Source organism: Cajanus cajan, chromosome 10 (assembly GCF_000230855.2).
Source record: "Cajanus cajan strain Asha chromosome 10, NIPB_CcT2T_4, whole genome shotgun sequence".
Taxonomy (NCBI): Eukaryota; Viridiplantae; Streptophyta; class Magnoliopsida; order Fabales; family Fabaceae; genus Cajanus; species Cajanus cajan.
Window position 1 is genome coordinate 46864866 of NC_138526.1, and position 21108 is coordinate 46885973.

The following is a 21108-nucleotide window of genomic DNA, read 5'->3' on the forward strand; positions in this document are numbered from 1 at the left end:
TTTCACTTTTTGATGTCAATATTTAAATAATAGAATTTTCTTAATATAAAAAAAATGTACAATAAATTTTTTGAAAGTTAATTAATAAATTAAAAAAATTGATAAATCATTGACATAAATTAGAATGAAATGAAGATACATTTGTTAATTGTACAAGTTAATTTTTACCAATTAAAAAATTAAGAAATTTTTAACATTACAAATTTGGGGTTGCATTTTTATCCATAACAGCCAATTTGGAACGAGTCGTTCTCAACTAGGGTTTTTAAGCCAATTTACTAGTTTGGGAACGGCCCGTTCCAGTTTGGGAACGGCTCATTCTAGGCTACTAAATTACCCTTGTTTTAGTAGTTTGGAACAAGCCGTTCCAATTTTGGAACGGTCCGTTCTGGGCACGCCTGGAACTGAAAATATGGCAGCATAATTGATTATGTGCCATGCATGGGCTGGCATAATCAATTATGCTTAAGCATAATTGATTATACCAGCCCATAATCAATTATGTGTCATGCATAATCGATTATACTGACATATTTTCGCTTCATTTTTTCACCTCTTTTTAGCTTTTGGGCAGGGTATTATCGGGTTTTCTCAAATCTTACGTAGCTTTTATCTTTTTTCTTTGCAAAAGCGCGAGGACGGCAACGCGGCTTCTCCCGCTTTTCTTCGCCTTTCTTTCCTTGCAAATCAGTAGAAACAAACATCCACTTTTTTTGCCTTTCGTTCATCGTGAACAGTAAATCAGTGGAAACAAACACTACCCTAAGGTACTGTAAATTCTTTGCTTCGGTAACTATTTTTTTCTTTATTTCTTAAGATTTTAGAAAAATCAAAATTAGATTATAAATATACACTTTATAAAAATAACATTTATTTTAAAAAATTGTATTATGAATCTAATACAATTTTATAAAATAAGAAATATTCCCTCCATTCATATATCCATCAATCAATATAGTGTAATATATAATATGACGATCATTTTAATTAAGAAACAATCATCATTTTTAGAAGCTAATATGAATGTTCAAATCCTGAAAATCATATTTACATTAATATAACTATGATTTTAATAAATTAAAATAAATAATTTAATTATTTTTTCCATAATTATAATTTTTCACAAGATTTAATAAAATTAATTATTGTATTATAAAAAATTAATTTCCGTATAAGATTCAATGATTAATTCATACATGTAATTATAATATATATCCATTATTATCGATCACCTTATTTATTATAATTATTAAAAGTTACAATTCACTACCCATATTGCTTTTATTGGTATTTTTTAGTTGTAAATGAATCACTATCGTAGTGTAATGAAAAGGGGGGAAAACATTTTCTTTGTTTAATTGTTTTTTCCGACAAAAATCACAAGATAATAACGGTCATTAAATTTTAAGAAGGTTGAAATACTTGTTTTAATTTAATGGTCTTATTTATTTTATTTTTTATTTCTATATTTAAAATAACTTTTTATTTTTATATTTATCTTTTTTAATTTTTTTATTCATATAATTTCAGTTAGATTTTTTTTAAGATTTTATACTTGTATTAATCATTTTGAATCCTTTATTAACTTTTTTTTTATAACATTGTCTATTTTATATTAACATGACAAAAATATTGATTCAATTTTGTGTCTTATGTCAATTTCATTTTATTATAATTATTTTATAATAAATCTTTTAATATTTCAGACCATTTTGACCTATAATGCATATATTGTTGAGACTTTTCTTTTTACTTCTCAAAATTAAAGATATGTAAAATGTTAATACAAAACAGGTGACATTGTTAAGAAAATTAACAATAAAGATTAAAATGATTAAAAAATTATAAATATAATAATTAAAATATATTTTTTAAATTATAAGAACTAAAAATAATTAAAAAAATAAATATAAACTATATGAAGAAAAAAAATATTTTAACCGTTTAAGAATTTATTAGGTCATGTTATTATTTAGAGTTTTATACTTTTATGTATCATGATTTTCCTTTTCTTCTTTCTACAATTGAAATAACATGAGTTTTTTTTTATTATTATTAATCTTTTCAACAATATGACGAGGTGGACAAACTCCAAAGACAAGTTTATGGTAAGCTTGTTTCTGAGTAAAAGTTAATTGACAAGAAACCAAACATTCATATTATTATTATATACATTCAGTTTTTTATTATTATAAGAGTTAATTACTCATACAATAAAATAAATTTATATTGATAATTAATTATATCTTTTAATAATATTATGTTAGTTGTTTATTTAATTAAATAATAATAAAATAAATAATTTTAAAAAATATAATTAATTACTGTATAAAAAAGTTTTATACCGACGGTCTTAACACGTACGATAACCGATTCGATTCAATTCATCGCAATATGTAATATCTTTTTATTTATGTCCATTATTTTAATCACAAACATTTTCGTCGGACTTTTCAATGTAAAGATGTCAATTTTGAATTGTGACATGTTTTGAAGAGTATAAAATTTGATCATGATTATTTAGTTTATAATATAAAAGTTGAGTTACTCAATATTATATTATTACATAGTTGTATTATTTTATACATGTTAATAAATTTTTTTATGTGTCAATTTTTAAGTTATCTTCTATTACATTTTTTTCTTCCATAAATTGTTCTACTTAATTCATGTTTTATTATCAATTTTAATTTAAATTAACCTATTCAAGCTTTAACTTTTATATTATTTAATTATTATTTTACTATAATTTTCGTAGGAAATTTAAAGGGATATTTTTTCCTCTCCTTTTTGACTTTTAGTTTTTTTTTGTCAAAACATGATTTAAGATTTGATAATTCATTTTACAAGAGAAAAAAAATTATATGAGAATCGTCAGTATTATTAATTTTAGGACACCTAACAAATTTAAAGTGATATTCTTTTTTATCTTGTTTATTGTTGTTAATTTTTTTTCTTATACATAATTTGAAATATGATAATTCATTTTGAAAGGGAAGGAGAATCATATTAGAACTATCAAGACCATCAAATTTTTGGACACATAAAAAATCTAAAGTGGTATTCTTTTATTTTTATTTTTGCTTTTAATTTTTTTCTCATACGTGATTTGAGATTTGTTAATTCATTTTGGAAGAGAAGGAGAATCATATAAGAATTACTCAAACCATCAAATTTTGGAACACATGAAGATGTATTTATTAAAGGTTGTAACGTTGTTTAAAAAAAAATCTGGTTGATTCAGTAGCTCAGAACAGGCCGTTCCCAAACTGGAACGGGCCGTTCCAAACTACTGAATTGAACTATATAATGTAGTTGAGAACGGGTCGTTCTGGGAGGGAGAACGGGCCGTTCTGGGCGTGGATTTTGTGCGTGATTTGGGAGTTCGGAACGGGCCGTTCCGAACTCGGTACGGGCCGTTCTGGGGCAGTCCGAAAATCTATAAATAGGGGTTAGGGGCCTTCAGGAAAATGTGAGTTTTTAGAGAGAAGTTTTAGAGAGAAGGTCTCTAGGTCAGTGAGCTCCTTTCTCTCCCAAATTTCTCTGTTTGACTCCTTTTCTCCTCTAGACCACTAATGCCTTATGGCTTTTCTTGAAATTCAGATTAAAAAGCTTGCTTTGGGAGGATTGAAGTTCTAGGTTGAGCTTTGGAAGGGAATTCTATTTCGTCTCAGTTGTTGGCTATTTTGAGCCAATCTTTAGGTAAGGGAAGCTAGAATGTTTGTTGTTTAGTATGCAAATGTGAGTTTAGAAACTCAATTGATGCATGAATGTTGAGAATCCATAAATGGATTGAAGAAAATATCATTTTTGGGGTTTTGAGAAAAAGGAAGATTTTAATGCATAGGTTAGATGCATGTAAGATTTAAGTTTATTTTGAGCTTATGCATTGGGTTTTGTGTTTGCATGTGGCTGGATGTGTTGGTTTGGATGAGAGTTTCTGAACTTTCTGACTGGGATTAGGCTAGGCGTAAGTTGAGCGCGCCAGGCGTGGAAGAGCTTAGGGCTCTAGGGTTGGATGTTGGGTTAGGTGTGATTTGGCTGCGTCAGGCGTGGAGACTCTTAGGAGTCTCTATTTCAAGGACACCGAGCGTGAGTTGAACGTGCCAGGTGTGGATGAGTTTTAGGACTCTTAGGTTGGGATTAGGCTGGGCGAGCTCAGGCTACACCGAGCGTGAATATGTTTATAAATAATTGATGCTTATGCATGTCTAAAGTTGAAGATTTGGATCATGTATGTACGATATATGATGTATGGTGAGGTGTGATTCATATGTATGCATAGTGATGATATATATGAATGTTTGAATATGATATGACATGTGTATGATTGTTGATCATTATGGTGGGCAAACCATATATGATGTATGATGCATGATTGCATGTGATGCCTTATGGCATGAGTCTAGCCTAGGACTTGAGGAGAGGAAAAATATTTTCAAACTGGAAGAGCTCACATAGAGTCTCTTGAGAGTGGTGCTTGGATAAGCCACTAATATATGAGAGTGGTGCTCTGGGAGGCCACTGGATTTGGGAGAGTGGTGCTTAGATAGGCCACTGGGTTGAGTGAGTCTCATCTAAGTCCTTAGCTAGTGTTGGAGCGGGTATGAGGTCGAGGGTTATTTCCCTTAACCACGTACTCGGGAAGGTGCGTGGATCCTTACAGATAGTCGGTGGGCGAACTCCACAATTGACTTGGTTAATGCATGCCAAGGTGTAACGTCTAAAATAAAAAAAAAAATTAACCCTAATTTTATATATATATATATATATATATATATTTACTTATAAATTATATTTATATATTATTTTGGATTGAAAACACAAATAAGTAATAAAAGCAAATTTTTAAACTTACATCCACTTAGTTAACTTATAAGATCTTAAAATATTTGTAAAAATATCTAAACTACTCAAATTTTACATTATTATTTTCAGATATTCACATACATCTCATTTTATTTTTATGAGAGTACATACCTTACATATAGCTCTTTATATTTGCATCATATCCAAAAAAAAAAATATTTACAAAAATATACATTTTTATAATCTTCCTATTACCTATACTATACATATACTATATTTACATATCTGGTTGATATAAGTTTACTATAGGGTTGACATGATTGGTTGGAGGAAAATAAAAAGTGACTACTATCTGGCCATCTATAACTACGGGATGTTGCTGGGTTGGTGAAAAATAAAAAGATGACAATCCTATTCCTTGAAAGGTAACCGCGTTGGCAGCTGCGTCCATAGCCCAACTAGTGCCTGAAAAGACTGCAGTGATAACGGTAGTAAAAGGGTCAGGAAGGATTGGTAGATCCATCTATTATAATATATTAAATTTTTCACAAACAAGAAATAAGGAGTGAGAACACTTATTAAATAAATATATTTAATTAAATAAAGAATAAGATTATATATAATAACATAAAAATTAAATAATAAAATTTGAATCATTTTAATAGTGACTAGTCAGGATAAATGAGCATTATTGTAGTATCAACCAAATGTCAACAGAATATTTTACCATGAATGATTACTCATTTAAATCCCCAAGGTCAAACCTCCAGCTATAAATAATTCAAACTTTATCTTCTATGGCCATAGAACAATATTTATCTTCATAAATACGTGAAGAAATAACAAGATGAGTCCAAGATATCACAATTATATCATAGTTGATTATAAATATATTTACAATAAATATATTTACGTAAAAAGAATATCTTAAGAGTACCAATGATATAAATAAAAATGATAATAATTATAAAATAATTAAACAATATAAAATATGAACATCTTAATAATTATTATAGATAAAAATAATCATAAGTTAAACAAATAAATGAGGTTAGAGACACCTCACTAGATAAATGTACAAAGAAAATAACATAAATAAATATACATAATAGTAAATAAAATTTTAAAGAAACAAAGTTCTCCTCCCCCTTACCTTGAAATATATATTTGTAGTTGTGTAACTTCCTATTTTCTTACTGCTCGATTCCTCTTTCCTTCTCCCTTACTCTCTCTTTTTTTCTCTGCTCCGCTTGGTTTCTCAAATTTGGGTGTCCCAATTTACTATCACTGCTACCTATTTATAATGTTTACCGTAATGATTACTTTAGTTAAAATGAAATGGTAGTTTAATTATAATTAGCCAAGTTGCATATATACATAAATCCACTGCACATTCCTTTTCCTTTTAAAAAAAAAATATAAGACCATGTAAGATTTGAACCCAACACCAAGCACTTGAAGTCCTTAAGCACAAGGAGTGAAACCACTGAACCATTTTATTTTATATTTCTATAACATCATGTAAATTTATAATAAGTTATTTCTCATGGACAATATTTATAATGTAATTAGTTAGTACATATACACACACACACACACACACACATATATATATATATATGTATATGTGTATATATATATATATATTTATTAATCTTACTGAACATAAAATTTTATGAAATAAAACACTATTTATTTATACTAATTAATTTAATTATATATTTAATAATTAAAATATTATTCTAAAAATATGAATTATAACTAATTCTAAAAATAATAATACAACCATTTCATTTATTTTAAATAAGGTAATTGAAATTTAAAAGAAGTATTATTTTAAGAATATATATATTTATATATATATATAATATTAATAATGTTGTATTACAAATTTAGAATATTACAATTCTTCCCCCCTTACAGAAATTTCGTCCTCGAAATTTTTATTGCTTAGAAATAAATAAGGATAGTTTTTCCTGATTTTCTCTTCCAATTCCCACGTAGCATCTCCAGTAACATCATTCCAGATGACCTTTACCAGTGAAATCTGTTTGCCTCTCAACTGCTTGATCCTCCTGTCTGTGATCTGTACAGGCATTGTTTCAAATGTAAGGTTATCCTTTAACTATACTGTATCAGGCATTATTACATGAGATGGATCAGAAATATATTTTCTTAATTGAGACACATGAAAAACATTGTGAAGATTAGAAAGAAAAGGAGGTAGAGAAATTTGATAAGCAACTGGACCTATTTTTCTGAGGATTTGATAAGGACCAATAAATCGAGGTGTGAGTTTCTTTGATTTCATTACCCTACCAATTCCAGTTGTTGGTGTAACTTTCAAAAATACATGATCACCTTCCTGAAATTCAAGAGGTCGTCTTCTTTTATCAACATAACTTTTCTGTCTACTTTGAGTCGTTCTCAATTTTTCTTGAATCATTTTAATCTTTTCCGTGGTTTGTTGCACCAATTCAGGGCCCAAGATTAAATTTTCTCCTGTTTCAAACCAACACAAAAGAGTTATACACCGTCTCCCATATAGAGCTTCATAGGGTGCCATACCTATGCTAGAATGAAAATTGTTGTTATAAGTGAATTCAATCAAAGGCAGATATTGATCCCAACTACCAGAATCCTCTAACACACAAGCTCTCAATAAATCTTCTAAGGATTGAATGGTTCATTCTGATTGTCCATCTGTTTGAGGATGATATGTCGAGCTAAGGCGAAGCTTAGTTCCCAATGCTTGATGTAAACTTCCCCAAAATTTAGAAGTGAACCTAGGATCTCTGTCAGATATAATACTAGATGGTACACCATGCAATCGTACAATTTCTCTTATATACAGTTCAGTCAATTTTTCTAGAGAATACCTAATGTTGATGGGTAAGAAATGAGCAGATTTTGTCAGCCTATCCACGATAACCCATATGGAATCATACTTATGAATTGTTCGTGGTAAACCAACTACAAAATCCATTGCTATACTGTCCCATTTCCATTCAGGTATATCTAAGGGTTGCAACATCCCTGCTGGCTTTTGGTGTTCTATCTTGGCCTTCTGACAAATCAAGCATGTAGCCACATATTGTGCTATTTCCTTTTTCATTTTAGGCCACCAAAATATTCTCTTGAGATCCTGATACATTTTTGTTGCCCCAGGGTGTATACTGAACTTGCTCTTATGTGCCTCACCTAAAATTATTTTCTTAATTTCAGAATCATTAGGCATACATACCCTATCATTAAATCTCAAAACTCCTCTTTGATCTATATTAAACTTTCCACCATCCTTTTTACCCAACAATCTCTTTTTCTTTTGAATGAATTTATCAACTACCTGAGCCTCACCAATTTGTCCATGTAAATCACTAGTAATTTGAACCGCATGCAATTGTATTCTATCCTGACTTACTGAGTTGATAAATTCATATCTCTAAATTTTTCTATCAAATTCATCTCATGAATCATTAATGAAGAGATATGTAAAGATTTTCTACTCAGTGCATCAGCCACAACATTGGCTTTCCCTGGGTGGTAATGTAATTCAAAATCATAATCTTTCAAAAATTCCATCCACCTTCTTTGTCTCATATTCAGTTCCTTTTGATCAAACAAATATTTTAAACTCTTATGATCACTAAAAACATCAAACTTACCACCATACACATAATGTCTCCATATCTTGAGTGCAAAAACAATGGCAGCTAGTTCTAGATCATGGGTTGGGTAATTCTTTTCATGAGCTCGTAATTGTCTAGAAGCATATGCTACTACCCTTCTATCTTGCATAAGAACACACCCTAATCCCATTTTTGAGGCATCACAAAATATGACAAATTGTCCATTAGGATTGGGTAAGGCTAAAACTGGTGCAGTGGTTAATCTTTTCTTAAGTTCTTGAAAACTATTCTCACATTTCTCTGTCCACTCAAAGGGTTGCCCTTTCTTGGTGAGTTGAGTTAAAGGCATAGCTATTTTAGAAAACCCATCAATGAATCTCCTATAATATCCCATAGTAGAACTGCTTCTACTTTAGACGGATCCACAGACACTCCGTCTTTGGAGATCACATGACCTAAAAACTTAACCTCCTCTAACCAAAATTCACACTTAGAAAGTTTGACATACAATTGTTTATCTTTTAGGATTTGGAGAACAGTTTGAAGGTGTTCTTCATGTTCTTCCTTAGTTCGAGAATATATGAGGATATCATCTATAAAGACCACCACAAAATGATCTAAATATGGACGAAAAATCCTATTCATATAATCCATGCACACTGCAGGTGCATTGGTTACTCCAAAAGGCATCACTTGATATTCATAATGACCATACCTTGTTCTAAATGCAGTTTTCTGTATGTCTTCTGCTTTTACTTTGATTTGATGGTATCCTGATCTTAAATCTATCTTAGAAAACACAGTGGCCCCTCTCAATTGATCCATCAAATCATCTATCCTAGGAAGAGGGTATTTATTCTTTATGGTAAACTTATTTAATTGCCGATAATCCACACACAGCCTAAAGCTTCCATCTTTCTTTTTAACTAACAAAACAGGAGCACCCCAAGGTGATACACTAGGGCGTATAAATTGTTTTTCAAGCAACTCTTCTAATTATTTCTTCAACTCTGCTAATTCAGAAGGTGACATCCTATAAGGTACCATTGAAATTGGTCCAGTTCCAGGTATTAAATCAATCAAAAATTCAATCTCTCTGTCAGGTGGTAAACCAGGAATATCATTAGGAAAAACTTCAGGAAAATTTTGAACAACAACTATGTTTTTCAAGTCAACTTCCTCTTTAGCTTCCATAGAGGATAAGATTAAATATCCTTGAAATTTACCCCAACAAAACTTGTTTATTGGTTTGGATAATGAAATCGATAGGTCCTTAGAGTCAGAAAATATGATAGACTTTTCTGCACAATTGAGAAGAACATGATTGGAAGATAACCAGTCCATACCTAAAATCACATCTAATTGTGATAAAGGTAAGCAAATCAAATTTACAAAAAAAAATTTATCACCAATAAAAATAGGACAGTCTGTACAAACTTTGTTGGCAATTACAGATTTGTTTGTAGGGGTTAGAACAATTATATTGTTCTCTAAAGAAGAAATTGGTAATTGGAGGGGTTGAACACAATCATTGGAGATACAAGAATGAGTTGCGCCTGAATCATACAGTACATTTAAAGTTTTACCTTTAATGAAACATTTACCTTGTATTAGATTGTTGTTTTGAGCAGCTTCAGTTCCGGTCATGGTATAAACTCTTCCAGTTGTAGGAGGTCTCGGTTTGGGTCCAGAGGTATTTGCATGCGCCTTTGGTTGTCCACACTCAGAAAACACATGACCAGGCTTTCCACACTTGAAACAAACAGGTCCTTTGAGATGATAGTCCTTAGTATAATGACCCTGTCCACACTTAAGACACTTAGCTTGATTATTCATGGGTCTACTGGAATTTCCTGCAAATTGAGAAGATTGGGATTTCCATTGTGGTCGATTATAAGGTTTTCCTTCATTATTCTTTTTCTTATTAAACTGAGGGCCAAAGGATTTTGGTCTATTATCCTTATTATGATCAAAACCTTCCAAAAATTGACACTTGTGTATTAATGTGGGAAAATCAGAGATTTCTAATATTCCTACTGCCTTTCTTAATTCTGGTCTAAGTCCATCTTTAAATTTAATACACTTCATTCTCTCATCAGGGTGATAAAAGAAAGTAGAGTATTTTCCCAATTCCTCAAACTTAGAAGCATATTCTCCCACTGTCATGTTTCCTTGTTTTAACTGCATATATTCTATTTCTTTAGCCCTCCTAACATCATTAGGAAAATATTTTTCAAAAAATTTGGCTCTAAATACTTTCCGTGTAATGATTATTCCCCCTCCTTCTAATAATCTCCTGGTACTATCCCACCAATATTCTGCTTCTCCTACTAACATAAATACTGCATAGTTTACTTTTTGGTTATCGGGACAGTTCATAGCTAGAAATATTTTTTCTATTTCTTTAATCCATAATTCAGCTTTTTCAGGATTATATCCTCCATCGAATTGGGAAGGTTTATTGCTTCTAAATTCTATTAGTCCCTGTGACTCCCCCATTCTTTCCGGTTGTTGATTCCTTAACAAGGCGGCAACCATGTCTCTAATAGCCTGCACAGCCTCAGTCAGTTCCGTATTTCTCCTTCCTGCCATCTGAAATTTATAGATTAGTTATTATACTAGAAACATGGTTAGCGCATTTCCCCAAGTTACACATGGAACGTTGCTCTGATACCACTAAAATGTAACGTCTAAAATAAAAAAAAAATTAACCCTAATTTTATATATATATATATATATATATATATTTACTTATAACTTATATTTATATATTGTTTTGGATTGAAAACACAAATAAGTAATGAAAGCAAATTTTTAAACTTACATCCACTTAGTTAACTTATAAGATCTTAAAATATTTGTAAAAATATATACATAAATCTAAACTACTCAAATTTTACATTATTATTTTCAATATTCACATACATCTCATTTTATTTTTATGAGAGTACATACCTTACATATAGCTCTTTATATTTGCATCATATCAAAAAAAAAAATATTTACAAAAATATACATTTTTATAATCTTCCTATTACCTATACTATACATATACTATATTTACATATCTGGTTGATATAAGTTTACTATAGGGTTGACATGATTGGTTGGAGGAAGATAAAAAGTGACTACTATCTGACCATCTATAACTACGGGATGTTGTTGGGTTGGTGAAAAATAAAAAGATGACAATCCTATTCCTTGAAAGGTAACCGCGTTGGCAGCTGCGTCCATAGCCCAACTAGTGCCTGGAAAGACTGCAGTGATAACGGTAGTAAAAGGGCCAGGAAGGATTGGTAGATCCATCTATTATAATATATTAAATTTTTCACAAACAAGAAATAAGGAGTGAGAACACTTATTAAATAAATATATTTAATTAAATAAAGAATAAGATTATATATAATAACATAAAAATTAAATAATAAAATTTGAATCATTTTAATAGTGACTAGTCAGGATAAATGAGCATTATTGTAGTATCAACCAAATGTCAACGGAATATTTTACCATGAATGATTACTCATTTAAATCCCCAATGTCAAACCTCCAGCTATAAATAATTCAAACTTTATCTTCTATGGCCATAGAACAATATTTATCTTCATAAATACGTGAAGAAATAACAAGACGAGTCCAAGATATCACAATTATATCATAGTTGATTATAAATATATTTACAATAAATATATTTACGTAAAAAGAATATATTAAGAGTACCAATGATATAAATAAAAATGACAATAATTATAAAATAATTAAACAATATAAAATATGAACATCTTAATAATTATTATAGATAAAAATAATCATAAGTTAAACAAATAAATGAGGTTAGAGACACCTCACTAGATAAATGTACAAAGAAAATAACATAAATAAATAAACATAATAGTAAATAAAATTTTAAAGAAACAAAGTTCTCCTCCCCCTTACCTTGAAATATATATTTGTAGTTGTGTAACTTCCTATTTTCTTACTGCTTGATTCCTCTTTCCTTCTCCCTTACTCTCTCTTTTTTTCTCTGCTCCGCTTGGTTTCTCAAATTTGGGTGTCCCAATTTACTATCACTGCTACCTATTTATAATGTTTACTGTAATGATTACTTTAGTTAAAATGAAATGGTAGTTTAATTATAATTAGCTAAGTTTCATCTTCGTAACATAGTTTGGTTGCTTATAGATATGTCTGCATTCAATTTTGCAATCAGAGAAGATTCTTCTGCACATGTGTATATATCCGCTGCCACGTAACTGCATATATACATAAATCCACTGCACATTCCTTTTCTTTTCCTTTAAAAAAAAATATAAGACCATGTAGGATTCGAACCCAGCACCAAGCACTTGAAGTCCTTAAGCACAAGGAGTAAAACCACTGAACCATTTTATTTTATATGTCTATAACATCATGTAAATTTATTATAAGTTATTTCTCATGGACAATATTTATAATGTAATTAGTTAGTACACACATATATATATATATATATATATATATATATATTTATATATATATATATGTATATGTATATATATATATATATATATTTATTAATCTTACTGAACATAAAATTTTATGAAATAAAACACTATTTATTTATACTAATTAATTTAATTATTTATTTAATATATATGTAATTATATTAATAGTTTGTTATGTAATTATAATATTATAAATATCTATAATATCATTGGATTTATACATATATATATATAGTTATATATATTTAATAATTAAAATATTATTCTAAAAATATGAATTATAACTAATTCTAAAAATAATAATACAACCATTTCATTTATTTTAAATAAGGTAATTGAAATTTAAAAGAAGTATTATTTTAAGAATATATATATTTATATATATATATATATATATATATATATAATATTAATAATGTTGTATTACAAATTTATAATATTACACAAGGTCGTGGTAAGCCCGTACCCAGCTGTGTTATACCTGACGGTGGATCTGGACTTCCAAGTGTGTAAGTGACATCATCCGAGTAAACCCGAGTGAGGATTATATATCCTGTTTAGCTGTGACCGAGCGGGCGCATTGGGCGTGAAAACGGTTGGGGTGGTTTCGGTAGGATGTAATGTCACTTATACAGCTCTATTGTTACGGAGACCTCCTAGGTGTATGCGTGACGACGCATTAGATGATTGATATGCATTGATATCTGTCATGAGATGCATTTATTGCATGATTATTAATATGATGAAGTGTGGTGTTTGACTTCATGATTGGTGAATTGTATTTTGTACATGAGTAGTATTGGATAGGGTGTATGGTGTGACTCTATGAATATGATTGATGGTTGGATGATTGCATAGTATAGATTATTGTTCTATACTTGTATGACTGATTTGTGAATTCTAGCTTACCCTTCTGTTTCCATGTGGTGGAACTGCGATGATCATACTTGGTATGGGAGCAGGTCAGGGCTAGCTTGGAGTTGAGGTGACCGCTGCGAGACGGAGAGTTTGATCCTCGTGTTAGGGTTACCATTTTAGGTAACGGTTTTGTCTGTGCTTGACCGGCATTAGGAAATATTATTTTTAGGATGACTGTACATATATGACGTTTTATTTTGTATTTAAAAAATTTAGTTATTTTTTTATTCGTATCTATATCTGTATGTATGAGTTATCCAACTTAATATTTTCTTAGTTCACTAATAATAGTGCGATTCCACTAAGTGTAGAGACTATGACGGGTCGTTACAAAGGTCAATAAAAACTTGTTTATTTTTTGCACAACAAGCACCAAATAAACTAGATAGGTAATATTTCTTTCTAAAATTGGTTATACTTAAATGTAAAATAAAAATAGTTACCTAAATCTCCCTTTATCATATCTTAACAAATTTTAACGTCTACATGATCTCTCTCTCTCTATATATATATATATATGCATGTGTATATTTTCTTTGGGTTAAGTTTCTAAATTAATTCTTATCTTAACACATCGCATGAAAATAATTAATAAAATAGATATTTTTTTTAAGTTATATTATGTGTATTTATTCTTAATTTTTAATACGACAATGATATTTTTTTTTATATAGGTTGTTTACTCAATTTTTTTGATATCAGTATCTAGCATCGGAGTTATATGGTGCTTAAAATTTTTCTAGTTAGATAATTTTCTTATGATTAATATTATTCATTATGAGATTTTTTTTCTTATTCTTATTGAGAATTTTTTGTCCTGTTTTAAGCCATAAGTTTTGTTTTATTTAGGAATGTTCGAGTTTCAGGAATTATTATATAAAAATAATTTTATCACCAATGAATATACAATAATGGAGTAGTGGAATAGAGATGAATAGTCAAAACATATAAATAAAAATCATTGTTGAAAGAATATTATCATATTTTTTTAATATGAATTGAAATAAATTTTAATTACAAAATCATCAATAATTAATATTTAACTGCTAATTAAATGTAATTCATAACCATGTGTTAATAATTATCAATTATAACAATTAAGTGTATTTTATAACTATCAGTTAATAATTATCTATAGGTTTTAAAATTTTATTATGACAATTTTCTAAAGAAATAAATATTTAGTATATGTTTTATTGATTTAATACAAGTCGTGTATTTGGATTAAAAAAATGAAAGCAAATTATTTATATTTAAAATGAGATGTGTTAAGAAATGAAAATGTGTAATTTGAAATAAGATAAATTTATATTTTTATAATACATAGTTAAAAGACTAATATATAACCTATATCCATTAAAAAAAACTACACAATTCATCAATAAACTTCGATTTAAATTAATTTCCAATTTTCAAATCATCCAATTTAATAACATGAAATTTTATCATTTGAGACATGAGAAATTTTCTAGATTTTTTTATCAAGTATTGTAATATCATTCAATAAATATAAAACTCATCCAATATATTTTCATGCTATTGATATGTCAAATAATTGTATAATACAAAATAAGCATTTTGCAAATTTAGTGTCATTTAATCTTTTCTTTTAAATTTCATATATTAATTAAAGTCATCATTATATATATTTTAAAAGTAACGTAAATATAATTACCAATTGAATACGTATTTAAATCCTTTGTTACCTTATCATATTAATTATTCTATAAAATTTTACATATATATTAGAATGTATTCTACAATTATAAATTCAATTTACTCCACTTTTTTACACACAAAAAATACAACAAATTAAAATTAAATATCAAAATTTTTAATATATGTATCTATTGATTTACCAACTCGTGCATTGCATGGACTAATATCTAATATAACGAAATTCAGCTATTGTATGTTGTGTTTATAATTACAGATTACTTCAATAAGTGATTCAATTATGTTTTTCAACAAGTAAAGAGTAATATTAATTATAACTAAATTGATTTAGGCTCCTTAACTAAGGATTAAATGAAAAAAAAATTGTACATGCAGATTTTTGAAGATAAAAATTGTTATAAATTTTAAATGAATAATTAATTGAGTATTTACTTAATATCTTAATAAAGACGTGAGTACTTATAATTTAAAAATAAAAAATATTTTTAATTATTATAAAGTAACTTAGTTTAATTTATTTTTTTACTAAATATATGTGTTATAATTATTTATTTTAGTATGAATATATGTTACGAAATTATATAAATATATGCTTTAAAATAATTTACTTTTAATTTTATTTTATTGTTACCTTTTATTTAAATTTTATATTTTCTAAAATATCTAAGAATACTTGTAGATATATAAAAAAATCATGGATACTTGATAAATAGATACTAACACTAAACAAGAGAGATGATAGGAAGCTATTACTCATCCCTACGTCACCATGTTGCCATCTCTGCCAAGGACTCGTATTTAATCCTTGCTTGGTTATGGAGTTATTGAAGGTATTGCTTTACTCCTAAAAATCGATCCCTAAAAAAGAGTTTTACCTTTTTTATCATAAAGAAATAAATAATAATAATAATAATAATAATAATAATAATAATAATAATAATAATAAAGAGTGAATAATATTCAATATCACTAATAATGTTTTTAAATAATCATTTAACATTATGTCAATAAAAAAAATCATTTAACATGTTATAGTATGATGCATCATTTGTACATTAATTATAAAAAATTTTAAAAAAATTATCATATAATGAGATACACCTTATAGTGACATAATATTTGTCACTAAAAATTATTTTTAACTACATGTTAGTATATTGTTAAAAAATATAAATATAAATTATAATGACACACAATATATGTGATTAAATCTTACTCAAAATTAATATTAAATTTGTGCATAACTATATATCAAATAAATATATATATATATATATATATATATATATATTATTTATAATAACATTTTTTTATATATATTATTATATGTAATTTCATTTTTTTTTTGTAATAATTCAGTTTTATTGATAGGCTGAGCCTAAAGGGTCCTCAATTTCTATTCAATATTATGATTATTGTCTATTTCATTAGTCTATGTTTCGTTTGTTCTCGTTTAGTTTGATGGGCTCCTTTAAAAGGATTGAGAGTGAACACAAAAGCAAAAAATGCAACAATTTTTTTATTTTTTTTTAAATGTGATTCAGCGAATGTGATCTGCGTTGATGAGAGAGCAACCACCACTATACAAAGAACTGAGATGAATATTTTATAAAAGGACCACCTTTATTATGGATAGAAAATTTAAATGGAATACTTTTTTTAAAAAAAAATTTTATATCTTGAAATAAAATATTTTATTTGGATGATTTTTTTTATTAAGAATTTGAAATTCAAATATTTATAAAAATTTTAAAAATAGTATATTTTCAATTTTTTTTAAAAAGATAAGAATTTAATTTTTTATATTTCTTGCTTTCTTATGTCATCTATATAAAAAGAATATCAATATTTTTTAATTATTAAATATTTTAAAAAGTAAATTATTAAATATTTAAAAATTAACTAATATTTTTATTTTATAAAATTTATTTTTAAAATCTATCTTTCTCCCCTTATATATATATGTATATATATATAATCAATTTTATTATAGTGAAAATTAAATTATTATATTAAAATTAAGATTTTTAAATTAATTTATTCAAACAAAATATTTAAAAATAATAATAATAATTTAAATTTTTAATTTAAATTTTAAAATTTTAAAATTTTAAAAATTTATCATCCAAACACACAGGACTATGATTTTAAACCCCGTAAATCACTCTAACAGACCAACCGTTTAATGTTCATCTTGAATTGTTCTTGTGGGATCTAATTTTTGGCTTTCTTTTTTCAGGACCAACAACTACCAAAAAAGAAAATAGGTGCATCGATTAGCTTTTATCAGAATTTTCATCCCTTCTTCCCCATCCCACTTTTGAATATGCAGTGTTAAGGGAATTCCAAGTTTGAGCCAAGAAAAGTTGTAAACCAATACATAAACAGGCACACACGTTGTGGAAGATTGTCGCAACAAAGTAATGGAAAATGTAGGTGTACAAGTAAAAAAGAAGAGAAAAAAAACACTAAATATGATAAATAATATAATGAAAAATAAGAAACATATAAAAAATAAGATAAAAATAAAATAGAAGAGAAAATGAGTGCATACTACATAATAAAAATAATAATTCCAAAATAAACAACAGTGGACAACTACATAATAAGAAAAGAATTCACCTCGCTGTAATAACAAAGAAATACTCGGTTATCAGAAAGTTCACGCCCCAATTTAGACTTTGAAGCTGAGCCAAGTATACATATTATGATTCATGCTAGCTTCTCATGTGCCTTCAGTTCTTTTCAATTGTGGAATACCAAAATCTCAATTTAAGGAAGGTATTCAAGTCGATCAACAAAGGCAGATTTCAATACATGTAAATGTCTGCAAACCCTGTTTTGGAGTAGAAAGAAATAACTATTTAACTTGTGGTGATAAGTGGGCTAGTGTAACAAAATATTAATAACGGCACAGATAGATGGAAATCTGGAGAAGAGAAGTAACCGTTTTATAATACATAATATTTGGTTATGCATACTTCAGTGCTGATTGGTTCAGATTTGAAGCATCATATTCATATCTGCCTTTATCTTAAAGTTTGATTCATGACCTTTTATCCTCCTTTTCTAGATTGTGCTATACTGTGCCAACTGCCAAGCACTCTTTGCTAGCTTTACCTTCCAAATACTTCCAATGTCTTCTAGAAATTTTGCATTCTAAGACGCATTCTAAACAATACATGGAAATATTTTACTGGGGTCAGTGTATTCAGGAGGTTCAATTTTAACCATACCATAAAGAAGCTATCCAAGTACTTGGATCATAGAGAATTAGCCAATATCAGCTTGTTTAATGCGTAAGTCTCTCCAAATTACTATATATGTAATTTTGATTCTCTTGTGATATCAGTATATATGTTCTATCATTGACCGGCACTAGGGCATAATATGCTCTCTCACAAGTTTTCTCTCCTTTTTATCAATCCTTTACATATTCTTCCACATGGGAGAGGGAGTAAATGGGGTTTGGAAGAAGTGAAAAGTAGAGATTCCGAAGATGAAATAATCTCAAAGATGAGACAGAAACTGATCGTGTAAATTGACCTGATGTCCATTTCAAGCAAAAACAATCGGCTGAAAAACAACTGAGGGTTCCATCATTTCTCTTTCCTGAAAATATCCAAGGGAGTCCTATAATATTAATTAACCACTTTTCATAAAGCATAGCAAACAAGTGGTTATAAGAATGATTTTACTTGTGTCATTTTCATAAGTATAATACCCTTAGAATATGGGACACGAACCTCAAGTCCTCTCTATCAATGAATTTCCCAGAATCATTCAGACAAAGTCATAAATCAGAAACGGTTCTCAACCTCAAGGGCACCTTCTACTATCCTCGTACTCATTTTGAAAGTCTGAAACCCTTTCAGACCCTCTTACTATATTAACAATATTGAGCAGATACTAATAACTTTTGTGGTCAAATTTTGAATAAAATAATGCCTTTAAATCACCAGATCTATCTACTTTAATTTTACTCCTTTTTCTAGTTTATTCTTGGTAAATTTGGAGCGCAAACACTTATAGGGAAATGGAGGTAAGTACGTTAATTCTGACCAAGGAAACCAATTTAGAAACTCATACTACCTTTGTTTAAATTTTAATTAACGTTACAGATTCGACTCAACCTCCGTACGTAGATCTAGATCTGCATAAGAACTGTGTTTGTGTGTGTGTATATTCTACAAAAAGAATAGCATATGTTGGCATGTTGCAGTATATATATTGAGATAGAAGGTCATGAATAAGCAAAATGGATTCAAAGAAGAGGCAAAGATCTTACCCTTTATGATAAAAAAAAAAAACTTGGAAGCACAAACAGCTGCTGCAACCTCACTAGATGACCACATACAAAGTTACAAACAGCTTGAGTAAAGTGAAATCATGGCCAATATGGCATTCACCTGCAGATGTACCTGCACCTCATTCTCAGTTCCTCTATTCCTATATACATTTCACTTCTTTCTGAACTGACATGTGTTCTTATATATGTTACAGAGAAACTGAGTAAAGTGCAGGTGCAAATGCAGATAAAGGCAACATATAGGCATCAACTTATACAATGACCTGCCATATAGCAAGTTAAGAAGTTTGCTCCCAGCCAACTATTTTTATAATAAAAAATTCCTAGTGAGAGAGAGAGAGAGAAGGGTTCACTCAAATCACTAAAAATTTTGGACCAATTCTTGCAGACATGATCTATCTAGATAAATAGCATATGTCCCTCATCCCATGAAATAATAATAATATTCACACATTGTGCTATTGTTTTATTTTTGTCCTTTGGTAAAAGCAAATATGAGTGAGAAAGCATAAGCAAAGGAAAAATGATGATTAGAGGTATGTTTATGAGTGGATAAGAATGGGAATATTATATATTATATATGTATGTCTCTATTATTATTATTATTATTATTTATGGTTTTGTTGTGATATCTAAAGCTAGGTAGCTAGAAAGAGGTGTGCGGATGTCTGCCACACAACAAGCTGGTCTAAGGCCACGTGATGCAAACCATCACCAGCACGTGGGATTTGATATCCCAACAAATTGGACACTGCCACGTAAGATATTGTACTGACACTTCACTTGCCATGACTATGTCTCCTTGTGCCTATTCTGATTTGTGCAACCAGAAAAGAGAAACACTAACTGACAAAATATAGATACAGTACTATGATATTTTTTTTTAATCTTATTTTCTAATTAATATATAATAGATTCATTAATATTAATAAATTTATGCGCGCGTTTTGTCCTTTTTTTATACAGTTTATTTTTAATAAATAAATTAATTAATTAAAGATAGTATAACTATAAAATATTGTTATATACATACCGAATAAAATGTTATCAATTTATTATATATATACTAATATTATAAGTGTGAATCAATAACGAGTGAAGTAAATGTACCTGCTTGAGGGTACACTCGTAGTCTTCTGGGGTGTAAGAGGGCCGGACGAGAGCTTTAGGTGGATTCTTTGGAGTGGGGTACCTGCAAAAGACACTCCAACGCTCAAGTCAGAATATGCACGATTTTCTAGGGTAATAAATGAATAGTGACCTACCTCGTTACGTGTGACCT

The 21108-nt window shown here is 28.5% G+C and overlaps 1 long non-coding RNA gene across 3 annotated transcripts; it reads right to left on the reverse strand.

The window, feature by feature from the left end:
- Positions 1-17969: 17969 nt before the first annotated feature.
- Positions 17970-20615, reverse strand: LOC109811630 (uncharacterized). 3 transcript variants are annotated; one of them, XR_003805283.2, is made up of 3 exons: positions 19806-20307; positions 19610-19704; positions 17970-18688 (listed from the first exon to the last, which is right to left on the reverse strand). It is a non-coding gene; the product is annotated as an uncharacterized LOC109811630 (long non-coding RNA). The 3 variants fall into 3 exon arrangements; XR_014430257.1 differs by lacking the exon at positions 19610-19704 and adding an exon at positions 19064-19129 and having other exon boundaries at positions 19806-20301; XR_002240855.3 differs by lacking the exon at positions 19610-19704 and having other exon boundaries at positions 19806-20615.
- Between the last annotated feature and the right edge of the window lie 493 nt (positions 20616-21108).